Here is a 14901-nt window from a genome sequence, read left to right on the forward strand (position 1 = left end):
TATATATATATATATATATATATATATATATATATATATATATATATGCACATTTTATTCCTGTGCATCTGGTGATTACCTAAACTTATTATATAACTTGGTTATTGTTGAAGTGTCATGATAAACATAAAGATGCAGCTTTATGATAAGCTTGCTTAAATTTTTTATAATGTAGGTATAAGTATATAATACAGTACCTCTATTTTATGGATATGTTAATCTGCTTTTCTGATTTCCACAGTGGTTAAGACTAATTTACATCCCCATTAACATTGTATCAGTTTTATATTTTTCTCATACCTTTGCCAGAATTTCTTGAGAACATTCTCACAGAGCTAAGATAAATACTAAATACTATTCTACTGTAATGTGATTTATTTGCAAAATAATTCCCACCATTTTGTGACAATGGCATTCTAGTAGAACAATAAACATAAAAATCATTAGTAAAGTATTTTATACAATTAAAATTTTCTTTGGTTGTTAATCACTAGTTGTGTTCTGCAGTTAGCTCTGTGGAGTTCCTTATGAAGTACCATCTTGTCTCATTCATTTTGATGTTGGCAGCCATCACCTTTATCAGTTAATTTTTTGGATAGACAGTATTGTAATCCTCTAATTCTAACACTCTCTTGGTGTTTATTTCTTGAAATTGTTTCAGTCAACTACTTTCATAATCCCTTTAAAAATATTTTTACTTACTATCTTGACATGGTGATAGTATCCACAATATTTCCCTATTAATATAAACTCCCTTTGAGATATAGAACTTGTACGTTTTATTTTCTTAGTATTCTTTATTTTTTTAATTATTTATTTCACAGAGTTTTTCTATTTTAATTTTGTATTTATTACAATTTATTCACTTTGTATCTCAGTCATAGCTCCATTCCAAGTCCCATGCCCCCTCTCAGTGGGAGGTGATCAAAGAGCCAGCCACTGAGTTCATGTCAGGGACAGTCCCTATTCCCCTTACGAGGGAACCCACTTGGAGACTGAGCTTCCAAAGGCTACATATGTGCAGGGTTCTAGTTTATCTCCGTAAATGGTCCTTGGTTGGAGTACCAGTCTCAGAAAAGACCAGTTGACCTAGAATTTCTGGTTCCTCAACTCTCCCCGTGGAACTCCTGTTCACTCTAGTACTTTTTATCCCCCCTTCCCTTCATTCATAAGATTATCTGCACTCTGCCTAAAGTTTGGCATCTGCTTTAATTCTCTGCTGAGTAGAACCTTTGAGAGGATCTCTGTGGTAGGCTCCTCTCCTATTCCCTGTTTTCTCCATCTTCTGAAGTCTATCCAGCATGTCTTCCTGAATGAAGATTGAGCATCTTACTCTGGGTCCTCCTTCTTGCTTAGCTTCTTTAGGTGTACAGACTTTAGTACATTTATCCTATATTATAGATCTAATATCTACTTATGAGTGAGTATATACCCTGTGTGTCTTTCTGCTTCTGGGATACCTCACTCAGAATGATCATTTCTAGTTCTCACCATTTGCCTGAAAATTTCATGATTTCCTTGTTTTGAATAGCTGAGTAGTTTTTCATAGTGTAACTATATCACAATCTCTGTATCTGTTCCTCAATTGAGGAACATCTGGGTGTTTTCCATATTCTGGCTACTATGAATAAAGCTACTACAAACATGGTGAACAAATATACTGGATGTATACTTCAGCATTTTTTGGATATATGGCTAGGAGTGGTATAGCTGGATCTTGAAGAAGCACTATTCCTAATTGTCTGAGAAAGCACCTTATTTCCAGAGTGGTTGTACAATTTTACATTCCCACCAGGAATGGAGGAGGGTTCTCCTTTCTCCACATCCTCCCAGCATGTGTTGTCACTTGCGCTTTTGATCTTAACCATTCTGATGGGTTGTAAGGTGAAATCTCAGGGTCATTTTGATTTGTAACCCCCTGATGGCTAAGAACCTTGAGCATTTCTTTAAGTATTTATCTGCCATTTTTTATTCCTCTGTTGGGAATTCTCTGTTTAGCTCTGTACTCCATTTTTTAATTGGATTACTTGATTTATTGCCTTTCAAATTCTTGAGTTCTTTATGTATTCTGAATATAAGCAGTCTGTCAGATACAGGGTTGGTGAAGATCCTTTCCCAGTCTGAAGCCTGTTGTTTTGTTCTGATGACAGTGTCCTTTGATTTACAGAAGATTTTCAGTTTCATGAGGTCCCATTTATTGATCATTGATCATAGAGTTTGTGCTGCTGGTGTTCTGTTCAGGAAGTTTTCTCCTGTGACAATGAACCCAAGGTTCTTCTCTATTTTTTCTTCTAACAGATTAGGTGTGTTTGGTTTTATGTTGAGGTCTTTGATCTTCTTAGACTTTAGTTTTGTTCAGGTGATAACTATGGATCTATTTGCATTTTTTCTACATGTAAACATCTAGTAAGACCAGCAGCATTTGGTGAATATGCTATCTTTTTTCCATTGTATTGTTTTCTATACTTTGTAAAAAAAAAAAAAATCAAGTATCCTTAGGTGTGTGGGTTTATTTCTGTATCTTCTATTAGATTCAAATGATCCTTCAGCCTGTTTCTCTGCCAGTAACATGCAGTTTTTATTATTGTTGCTCTATAGAACACCTTGAGATCAGGGATGGAGATACCTCCAGAAGATCTTTTATTGTTGAGGATTGTTTTAGCTATTTTAGATTTGTTGTTATTCCATATGAAGTTGAGAATTTTTCTTTCAAGAAGTTATGTAAAGAATTGTGTTCGTAAATTGGTGAGAATTGCATTGAGTCTGTAGATTGCTTTCAGTAAGATGGCCATTTTTAATATGTTAATCCTTCCAAGCCATTTGCATTGGAGATCTTTCCATCTTCTGATCTCTTCTTCTATTTCTTTCTTCAGACACTTAAAGTTTATTCCATACAAGTGTTTGATTGTTTGGTTAAAATCACACCAAGGTGCTTTATGCCGATCAAGAAGGGTATTGTTTCCCTAATTTCTTTCTCAGCCCGTGTGGTTTCATATACAGGGGGGCTTCTGATTTTTTTTGAGTTAATTTTGTATCCAGCCATTTTGCTGAATGTGTTTATCACCTGTAGGAGATCCCTGGTAGAATTTTTGGGGTCACTCATGTATGATATCATATCATCTGTAAATAGTGTTACTTTGACTTCTTCCTTTCCAATTTAAATTCCCTTGATAACCTTTAATTTACTTATCACTCTAGAGATGAATTCAAAAACTATATTGTAGAGATTTGGAGAGAGTGGGTAGCCTTGTCTTGTCCCTGATTTTAGTGGGATTAATTTAAGTTTCTCTCTGTTTAGTTTTATATTGGCTATAGGCTTGCTCTATATGACCTATAATATGTTTAGGTAAGTGACTTGTATCCCTGATCTTTCCAGGAATTTAAACATAAAAGAATGTTGGATTTTATCAAATGCTTTTGCACCATCTAAGGAGATTATCATGTGTTTTTTTTTTCTTATAGTTTGTTTATATGGCAGATTATTTGATGGATTTCTGCATATTGAACCTCCCCTGCATAACTGAAATGAAATCTACTTGGTCATAGTGGATGATATCTTTGATATGTTCTTCAATTCAGTTTTTGAGTATTTTGTTGAGTATTTTTGCATCAATGTTCAAAAGGGAGATTGGTGTGAAATTCTGTTTCTTGTGTCTTTATGAGGTTCAGATATCAAGGTGACTGGACTGAGGCTCCATAGAATGAGTTCGGTAATGTACTTTCTGTTTTTATTTTGTAGAATTGTTTGAAGAGTATTGGTATTAGCTCTTCTTTAAAGGTCTGGTAGAATTCTGTGCTGAAACCATCTGGCCCTGGGCTTTTTTTGCATTGGAGACTTTTGATGACTACTTCTATTTCTTTTCGAGATGTAGGACTATTTAATTGATTTACCTCATCTTGATTCAGCTTTGGCATGTGGAATCAGTCAAGAAAACTGTCTATGTCATTTATATTTTCAAATTTTGTGGCATATAGGCTTTTGAAGTAAGACGTAATGATTATTTGGATTTCTTCAATGTCTATTGTTATGTCCCCCTTTTTGTTTCTGATTTTGTTGATTTGGATAGTGTCTCTCTGGATTTTGGTTAGTTTGGCTGAGGGTTTATCTGTCTTGTTGATTTTCTCAAAGAACCAGCTCTTGGTTTCATTGATTCTTTGATTTCTTTTATTTGTTTCTAATTTATTGATTTCAACGCTGAGTTTGATAATTTCCAGCTGTCCACTCCACTTCGGTGTGTCTGCTTCCTTCAGGTGAGCCATTAAGTTGCTTGTGAGAGATGTTTCAAATTTCTTCTTGAAGGCACTTAGGGCTATGAACTTCCCTGTTAGTACAGCTTTCGGTGTGTCCCATACCTTTGGCTATGTTGTACCTTCATTATCATCGAATTCTAGAAAGTCTTTAATTTCCTTCTTTATTTTTTCCTTAACCCAGCTATCATTGAGCAGCAAGTTATTCAGTTTCAATGTGCATGTAGCCTTTTTTGCTAATTCCATTGTTGTTGAGGTCCAGGTTAAGACCATGGTGGTCAGATAGAATACAAGGAATTATTTCAATCTTCTTGTATCTGTTGAGACTTGCTTTGTGACCAACTATATGGTCTATTTTGGAGAAGGTTCCATGAGGTGCTGAAAAGAAGGTATACTCTTTTGAGTTTGGGTAAAAAATTCTGTAGACATCTATTATGTCCATTTGATTTAGGACCTCTGTAAGTTTCTTTATTTCCTTATTTGGCTTCTAGATGATCTAGAGATCATCTGTCCCTTGGTGAGAGTAGGGTGTTGATGTCTCCCACTATTAAGGTGTTTGGATCGATGTGTGATTTAAGTTTTAATAATGTTTCATTCATGAATGTAGGCGCTCTTGTATTTGGGGCATAGATGTTCAGAACTGTGTCCTCTTGGTCGATTTTTCCTTTGATGAGAATGTAGTATCTCTCCTCATCTTTTTTGATTAATTTTGGTTGAAAGTCTATTTTATCAGATATTAGGATAGCTATTCCAGCTTGTTTTCTGGGTCCATTTGCTTGAAAAAAAATTTACAGTCCTTTACTCTGAGGTAGTGTTTATCTTTGTTGCATAGGTGTGTTTCTCAGATGCAGCAGAATGTTGGATCCTGTTTCTGCACCCATTCTGTTAGTCTGTGTCTTTTTATTGGAGAGTTGAGTCCATTGATGTTGATAGATAATAGTGACCAATGAACATTAGATTCTTTTATGGTGGAGTTGGTGGTCTTACTGTGATTCATTGCTGGTTTTCTTTTAGTTTTTGTTGGTATATTATCTGTAAGCCATGTTTTCCTAGGTACAGTTGTTTTCTTTGGATTGATGTTTTCCTTCTAGTATTTTCTGCAGGGCTGGTTTGCTATGTAGATATTGCATAAATTTAGTTTTGTCATGGAATATTTTTTTTTCTCCATCTATGTTGATTGAAAGCTTCGCAGGGTATAGTAGTGTGGGATCACCTGGGAATGAGAACAAACAACTGTGTTTCTTTTAATTGAAGCCAGGTGCAGAGAGCTCTTGAAGGGTGGGGTGAACTGTTCTGAGAAACAACCAGCTGTAAACTATATACAACCAGTTGTAAACTATAGAGCAAAAGTGATCTGATTTTCAGGTATAAAAACCATGTGCTTTGCATGTTTGGGGTCATCTCCCGCTTTTGGAGGGGCAACCCTATTGCGATAGCAATAAAACCTCTAGCTTTTGCATTGAGCTGTGGTATGTGAGAGTTCCTGGGAAGGGCATAATCCTGAGCAGTGAGACTCCAGGTCTTACATTTTTGGTGTATTTGGCTGGGAAACAGCGTACCCCTTCCCAACCCTCATCAGAGTGGGCTCAGAGGTTGAGCTCGGAACTAGTCTGATTTCTGGTATACCACTCTGTATCTGAGAACTGGAGGACGCTCCAGATTCCATCTGGGGAGGCTAGGTCTGTGAAGGTCTTTCTCCCATCTATAGGAGTCGGCTGCTGTGAGGCATCCTCTCCATCTGGGGAGGCTAGGTCCATGATGGTCCTCCTCTCATCTGCTTCTCATTGGAGATGGCTGCCGTGAGGCAGCCTCTCAATCAGAATTCTGTGGTACCATCCTTAAGGACATCCTTATCTGAATTGTCTGTCGTGTTCTCTTTGTCTCTATCATTGTTGATTCTTTGATTTTCTTGATGGACGACTTTATTATGGGACAGACTGTGACTTCTTTTTTAACTTCTCCCCACTAATCCCCCAGCAGGTCTGCAGCAAGGTGCCGCCACTCCCTTGGCACTGCTGCAGTTGCTACCAGATTCTGAAAATGAAAGTGATCCACGGGCGGGAACGTGGAGTCACCAAGCAGCTCAGCCAAACTCCATGGCCCTTCCTTTGTGAGCCTATGGGCCCCCTAATGACGATGAAAATCAATAAGTGGAAGGCCCATAACCTCCTTTTCCGAAAATCCTCAAGCTCTAACTGATTTGTTTGAATCTGTCCTATTCTCACACCAGCCCACTTGGGATGATTGCCAGCAACACTTGCAGGCCCTCCTGACTACCGAGGAACGGGGGCAGGTTCTCCTTGAGGTGAGAAAGAATGTGCTGGGAATGGATGGGAGGTCTTCTGTCCTCCCTAATGAGATTGATGATGGCTTTCCCCTCATCTTCCCCAACTGGGATTACAACACACCTGGAGGTAGGGAGCACCTGAAAGTCTACTGCCAGACTCTAATGGCAGGTCTCCGTGGGGCCGCTCGATAAGCCCACCAATTTGACAAAGGTAAGAGAGATGATTCAGGGGCCGGATGAATCTTCTGCAGCCTTTCTTGAATGGCTGATGGAGGCTTACTGCCGGTTTACACCCTATGACCCTACCTCAGATGAGCATAAGGCAATGGTGACTATAATCTTTATAGACCTGTCAGCCAGAGATATTTGTAGAAAACTCCAGAAAACAGAGGGTTTTACAGGACAAGTCATTGAAGGATTTAGTGCAGGTAGCAGAAAAGGTTTTCTACAGCTGGGAGACAGAAGAAGAGAAAGAGGAAAAAAGCAGAAAGAGCAGGAAGCGAGAGAAAGAAAAAGGGGTAAGAGGCAAGACAGAAAGTTGACTAAGATCCTGGCCGCTGTAGTGCAGGAGAGTCGTAATGATAGGGAGAGAGTTCCTAGCAATTGGAGGGGCCCTCTGTCTGAGGATCAGTGCGCCTATTGCAAGGAGAAAGGACACTGGATCAAGGATTGTCCAAAAGGAAGAAAAGGCTGGTTCACTTCTTGGTGGACACTGGCGCCCAGCATTCTGTTCTGTTACAAGACTTAGGAGCTAAAAAAGAGAAAAAAATCATGGGTCCAAGGAGCCACTGGATGTAAACAATATTCACGGACTACCCGAAGAACGGTGGACCTTGGAGTGGGCTGGGTATCCTATTCATTCTTAGTTGTCCCTACATGCCCGTACCCACTCTTAGGGCGAGCTATCCTAACTAAGATAGGGGCCCATATCATTTTAGATCAGATGGCCCACAAGTGACAGACAATAAAGGGGATCCCATTCAGGTGCTGACGATTCAACTGGAAGATGAATACCGCCTGTTTGAAAAGGTGGTAAGTCTGGAAAAAGACATTGACTGGTGGCTAGAGAGACATCCCAGGGCACAGGCTGAAACGGCTGGCCTAGGAAAAGCAGAGAGACAGTCCCCAGTTCAGATAGAGCTGACACCTTAGGCTACCCCGATCGCGGTGCGGCAATATCCAATGTCTAAGGAAGCCCATGACATGATCCGCCCTCACTTAAAATGGCTCCTTGACCTAGGGGTGCTCAAAAGGTGCCAATCTGCCTGGAATACTCCATTTCTGCCAGTTCGGAAGCCTGGGAGCAACAACTATCGACCCGTTCAGGACTTGAGTGAAGTTAACAAACAGGTCATGGACTTACATCCTACCGTGCCCAACCTGTATAACCTGTTGAGTTCATTTCCCCCTGACAGGGTTTGGTATACAGTCCTAGACCTTAAGGATTCTTTTGTCTTCAACTTAGCCCTACCATCCAAGACATTTTCACTTTCGAATGAAAAGACCTGGACTCACGGGTCTCGGGCTTACATGGACCATATTTGATGAAGCTCCGCTACAGAGCGTCGGCGAAAAAAGCCCAGCTCTGCAGGAAACAGGTACACCAGGGTTTTGCTGGCTGTGGATTCTGGGATTTGCTGAGATGGCAGCCTCTCTGTATACCCTTACAAAGGGCAACAACTCTTTCATCTGGGGAAAGGATGAACAAGCTGCATTGATAACAAGCCTTAATGTCGGTCCCAGTATTTAGACTCCCTGATGTGACCAAACCCTTCCATCTCTGTGTGGCCGAGAATTGGGGAATGGCCAAAAGGGATGCTAACACAGAAAATTGGACCCTGGAAGAGACCGGTAGCCTATCTATCCAAAATGCTTGATTCAGTAGCGGCAGGATGGCCAATGGCAGTGGTGGCACTAGTACAAACTGACTCTGGGACAGGACCTCACCATCTATGCTCCTCATGCCCTTGAGAGTGTCATAAGGCAGCCACCAGACCGCTGGCTCACAAATGCCCGAATGACGCATTACCAGGCTTTGCTCTTGCATAACGATAGTCACCTTTGCCCCGGCAACAGGGCTAAACCCTGCCTTCTTATTGCCGGATCCAGAAATCCAACTCCCAGAGCATGATTGTTTGCAGGTTCTAGCAGAAGAAAAGGGATGGCGAAAGAACTTGAGATTTTGGCTTTGCTCAATCTCTTGTTGCTGCCCACCAAGGTAAGCATTATTCATTGCCCGGGACGTCAGAAGGGAACTTTCAGGGCAGCAAAGGGGAATAACATGTCTGATCAGGAGGCTAAAGCAGCCTCTAGAGGAAACTCTGTCTCAGTGGTACTGACTGCTGAGCTGCCCAGAGAAGAATGACTAAACTACTCAGAAAGTGACTTAAAGCTAATACGGCAAAAACAGGGGATATTTGACACCGGTGTGGGGGCATGGATTGACTCCAAAGGTAAGGTCATTCTAACACAGGAAGGCGCTGAGAAATTAATAACTCAGATGCATAACTGGACTCACTTGGGGGTAAAGAAATTGGCTGAAATTGCCCGCCAATCCCAGTACCGAATACTAAACCTCACTGCCCTGACTGAGAGAGTGACTCGGGAGTGTGAACCCTGTCAGAAGGATGGGTAGAAGCTTTTCCCACAAAGAAAGAAACTGATCTGGTCGTAGCCAAAAAGATTCTGGAAGACATTTTTCCTCGGTTTGGTATTCCAAAGGTAATTGGGTCAGACAATGGGCCAGCCTTCATTGCTCAGGTAAGTCAGGAGGTGGCCAAATTTCTGGGGCTTGATTGGAAATTACTCTGTGCTTATAGACCCCAAAGTTCAGGACAGGTAGAAAGAATGAATAGAACTTTAAAAGAGACTCTCACCAAATTGACCATGGAGACTGACGGTGACTGGGTGGTGCTCCTTCCCTTGACCCTTTTTAGAGTCAGAAATACTCCCTCCTTACTGGGCCTGACTCCCTTCGAACTACTATATGGAGTACCTGCTCCCCTGACTCTTCTTGGGGATCCCCTTGACATAACTAGTGGTAACTCTGACTTGTTGTCCAGGCTGAAAGGACTTCAGCTTATTCAGAAAAAAATTTGGAGCAAGGTTGGCAGTGCATATGCGCATGGGTTCTTGGAGGAGCCCCATCAGTTCCAGGTTGGTGATCTGGTATGTGCGACGACACTGCAGCCAGAATTTGGAACCTCGGTGGAAGGGTCCTTATTACGTCCTGCTCACCACTATACCAACTGCTGTCAAAGTAGAGGGCATCACATCTTGGATCAATGGGTCACACATCAAGCCAGCTCTTCATCAACCTGCAGACACCTGGAAAGTCCTAGCCTCCAGCAACCTGCTAAAACTGAAACTCATCAGGGACAATAAACTCTCTGACCAGTGACCAGTACTCGCCTTCCTCAGGGAATGTGTAAATGCAGTTTAGGTCCTGATGCTCCAGAGACAGTATCAACCTCTCCCTGAGATTGATCCAGAATTTTAGGGTTAAAATTGAGGCAAAAAGAAAAGGGGGGAATGTGGGACCACCTGCGAATGAGAACAAACAACTGTGATTCTTTGAATTGAAGCCAGGTGCAGAGAGCTCTTGAAGGGTGGGGTGAACTGTTCTGAGAAACAACCAGCTGTAAACTATAGAGCAAAAGTGATCTGATTTTCAGGTATAAAAATTCTGTGCTTTGCATGTTCGGGGTCGTCTCCCGCTTTTGGAGGGGCAGCCCTATTGCGATAGCAATAAAACCTCTTGCTTTTGCATGGAGTTGTGGTCTGTGAGAGTTCCTGGGAAGGGCGCGATCCTGAGCAGTGAGACTCCAGGTCTTACAACAGTCTGGGTTGGCATCTGTGGTCTCTTAAAGTCTGCATGACACCTGCCCAGGCCCTTCTGGCTTTCATAGTTTCAGATGAAAAGTCCGGTGTGATTCTGCTAGGTCTACCTTTATATGTTACTTGGCCTTTTTCCCTTGCTGCTTTTAATATATTTTCTTTCTTCTGTACATTTACTGTTTTGACTATGATGTGACATGATGTGTTTCTTTTCTGGTCTAGTCTATTTGGTGTTCTGTAGGCCTCCTGGAAATTTATGGGCATCTCTTTCTTTAAGTTGGAAAAATTTTCTTCTATGATTTTCATGAAAATGTTTTCTGATCCTTGGAGCCTGGAATCTTCCTTTTCATCATTTCCAATTATTCTTCTATTTTGTCTTTTCATGGCATCTTTGCATTCTTGGATATTTTGTGTTTGGGACTTTTTCCATTTTACTTTTTCTTTGAGGGAAGTATCAATTTCTGTGTGTGTGTCTTCAGCACCATAGATTCTCTCTTCCATCTCTTGTATTCTGTTGGTGATGCTTACCTTTGCGGTTCTTGACCTTTTCCCTAAGTTCTCCAGCTCCAGGTTCTTCTCAGTTTGTGTTTTCTTTACTGATTCTAATTCTGTTTTCATGTCTTTCACCATTTCCTACATCTGTTTGAATGTGGATTCCTGTCTCTCTATGATGGTCTCTATTTTTTTGTTGTTGTTGTTTATTTCCTCTCTATATGCCACTAATTGTATCTCTACTTGTTCCTTTTTTGTTCCTCTTTGTGTTTCCTCTTTGTGGTCATTTCCTCTTTCTTTGCATCCACTTGATTAGCCAAATCTTTGATAGATTTGTTCATTTCCTCTTTAACTGTCTGTGTTTGTATGGCTATTGCTCTGTGATTTGTTTGTTTCCTCTTTATTTGCCTCAAATAATTGGGCAAGCATAGCTTTAAAGTCATTTTTACTGTGCTTCCCCTGAATTGGAGTATCCATCAGTTTTGGGGGTTGCCGGTGAAGCCTTGATGTCCTGATTTAAGTTGGATGTGTTCTTTCGCCAACCCTTGGCCATTGGCTTATCCATAAACTTCCCTGATTGTTCCTTGATTCTGCAGTTCAGATTGGTATTGTCTCTCTATCTCTTCAACAAACTAACTAAAAGGAAGCGAGAAACTATCCAAATCAGCAAAATCAGCAATGAAAAGGGGGACATAACAACGGACGCTGAGGAAAATCAAAGAATCACTAGGACTTAATTCAAAAGCCTATATACCACAAAATTTGAAAATTTAAATGAAATGGACAATTTTTTTGATAGATTCCATTTCTCAAAAAAAAAAAAAAACAAATCAGGTAAACAGATTAAACAGTCCTATATCTCCCAAAGAAATAGAAGCAGTCATCAAAATCTTCCTGAGAAAAAAAGCCCAGGGCCTGATGGTTTCAGCACAGAATGGTACCAGACCTTCAAAGAAGAGCTGAAACCATTACTCTTCAAACTATTCCACAAATTAGAAGAGAAAGAACATGACCAAACTCATTCTATGAGGCCATAGTAACTTTGATACTTAAGCCACACAAAGACTAAACAAAAAAGGAGAATTTCAGACCTATCTCTCTTATGAATATTGGTGCAAAAATATTGAATAAAAGAATCACAAATGTAATCCAAGAACACATAAAAGGTAACATCTACTATGACCAAGTAGGCTTCATCCCAGGCATGTGGGGGTGGTTCAATATACGGAAATCCATCAAAGTATCAATACTCACAGATGACATGATAGTATGCATGAGTGACCCCAAAAGTTCTGCCAGAGAACACCTTCACCTGATAAGCACCTTCAGTAAAGAGGATAGATACAAAATTATCTTAAAAAAAAAAAAAACATCAGTAGCCCTTCTATATACAAAAAACAAAATGGCTGAGGAAGAAATTAGTTAAAGTACACCCTTTACAATAGACATAAATAAAGTTTTTTGGTATAATTCTAACCAAGCAAACAAAAGAGATTCTGGGAGATTCTGGGTTTTTTGTTTCTCCATATGAAGCCGAGAATCTTTCTTTCAAGGTCTGTAAAGAACTTAGTCGGTATTTTGATGGCAATTGCATTGAATCTGTAGATTGCTTTTTCAGAATCCTACTCAGAAATAAAAAAATAAGGAAATCATGAATTATGCAGGCAAATGGTAGGATCTAGAAAAGATTATCCTGAGTGAGGTGTCCCAGAAGGAGAAATATACACACATGGTATATACTCACTTATATAGATCTATAAGATATGATAAACATAATGAAATCTATACACCTAAAGAAGATAAACAAGAAAGAGGACCTGAGGCAAGATGATTAATCCTAACATAGAAAGACAAATGAGATGTGCATTGGACATAGGAGAAAACAAGTAACAGGACAGGAGCCTACCGCACAGGGCCTCTGAAAGACTCTACCTAGCAGTGTATCAAAGCAGATACTAAGACTCATAACCAAACCTTCGGCAGAGTGTAGGGAATCATAGAAAGAAGGGGGCGTTAGTATGACATGGAAAGGATAGGAGCTCCACAAGGACTAAATATATCTGGGCACAGGAGTCTTTTCTGAGACTGACACTCTACCAAGGACCGTGTATGGATATAACCTAGACCCTCTGCTCAGATGTAGCCCGTGGTAGCTCAGTAACCAATTGGTTGCCCATAGTAAGGGGTACCTGGACTATTTCTGACAGGATCTCAATGGCAGGCTCTTTGACCTCCCCACCCCCCAAGGGAGGAACAGTCCTGCAAGGTCAAAGAGGAGGACTTTGCAGCCAGTCCTGAAGATACCTGATAAAACAAGATCAGATGGAAGGGGAGGAGGTCCTCCCCAATCAGTGGACTTGGAAAGGGGCAGTGAGAAGATGAGGGAGTGAGGGAGTGTTTGGGAGGGAATGAGGGAGGTGGGATACAGCTGGTATACAGAGTTAATAAAATGTAACTAATAATAAAAAAATAAAAATAAAAAAGTAAAAAAAAAAAGAAAGAAAGAAATGGCAGAGGAACCCTTAAAGAAATCTGTAATGTCCTTAGTAATCACAGAAATACAAATCAAAACACACATGTGTTTTGTTTTCTCCTTACACACATGAGAATGGCTAAGATCAAAACTCAAGTGACAACCTATGCTGGAGGGGATGTGGAGAAAGGAGAACCCTCCTTAATTGCTGGTGAGAGTGTGAAATTGTAAAACCACTTTTAAAATCAATATAGCAAATTCTCAGAAAATTAGGAATAGTGCTAAGTCAAGTTCAACCTATACCACTCCTTGATAAATATCTGAAATATGCTCATATATACCACAAGGGCATTTGCTCAACCATGTTCATAGCAGTTCTATTTGTAATAGGTAGAATCTGGAAACAACTTAGATGTCCCACAAGGGAGGAATGGATACAGAAATTGTGGAACATTTACAAATTGGAATACTACTCAGCTATTTAAAAAAAGGAAATCATGTAATTTTTCAGGTAAATGATGGGAACTAGAAAAGATCATCTTGAATGAGGTAATCCGGAAGCAGAAAGATATACATGGTATATACTCACTCATTAGTTGATTAGACATAAAATATAGAATATACATACTAAAATCTATATTCCTAAAGAAGCTAAGGAACAAGGAGGACCTTGGGGAAGATGCTCAATCCTCATTCAGAAGGGCAAACGTGATAAAATCCAGGAAGCAGGAAAAGACAGGGAATAGGACAGGAGCCTACTACAGAGGGCCTCTTAAAGACCCTACTGATTGAGGTATCGAAGCAGCTACTGAGACTCATAGCCAAACTTTGGGTAGAGGGTATGGAATTTTATAAAAGAAGGGAGAGATAGAAAGACCTGGAGGGGACAGAAGCTCCAAAAAGAGATCCACAGAGCCAAAAATAAACTTGGCATTGAGGGCCCTGCAGAGGCTAATACCCGATCCAACCAAGGAACATGCATGGAGATTACCTAAACCTCTGCTCAGATGTAGCTCATAGACTCATTCTCCAGGTTTCCCTAATAAGGGGAACAGGAGCTGTCTCTGGAATGAACTCAGGAGCAGTCTCTCTGGTTAACTCCCCCTGAGGGGTGAGCCTTACCAGGTCACAGAGGAAGACAATGTAGCCAGCCCTGATGAGACCATATAGGCTAGGGTCAGATAGAAGGGAAAGAGGACCTCCAGTATCAGGGGACTAGGGGAGGGACATAGCAGGAGAAGAGGGAGGGGCGGTGGGTGGGATTGGGAGGAGAGGAGGGGAGGAGCCACAGCCAGGATACATAGTGATAAACTGTAATAAATTGTAATAAATTATAATAAATCTTAAAATCAAAAAAGATAATGAGAATGAAAGCTGCAAAACATATGTGTTTATGGAATGGTTTTAAGTATGCAAAGTTGGATGCCAGCAATTTCGGTCTACACCAGCTATTTGTTGCTCCCACATTTTGGTTTTTAACAAAACACATCATGAGGCAATGCTAACACAAAGCTATCTGTGGTGATTTCTCACAGTTTAAGTGGTCCCTGGGATCACAGGTCAG

At 40.5% G+C, this 14901-nt stretch overlaps 2 pseudogenes; one reads left to right on the top strand and one right to left on the bottom strand.

The window, feature by feature from the left end:
* Nucleotides 1–6005, bottom strand: part of LOC129669532 (melanoma-associated antigen B4-like) — an 11490-nt pseudogene extending 5485 nt beyond the window's left edge.
* A 750-nt stretch (nt 6006–6755) lies between these two features.
* On the top strand, nt 6756–9170 carry LOC129669534 (uncharacterized; annotated as a pseudogene).
* The last annotated feature ends 5731 nt before the right edge of the window (nt 9171–14901 follow it).

The sequence above is a fragment of the Psammomys obesus genome, unplaced genomic scaffold, assembly GCF_907164565.1.
Source record: "Psammomys obesus unplaced genomic scaffold, mPsaObe1.curated_primary_1811, whole genome shotgun sequence".
Classification (NCBI taxonomy): domain Eukaryota; kingdom Metazoa; phylum Chordata; class Mammalia; order Rodentia; family Muridae; genus Psammomys; species Psammomys obesus.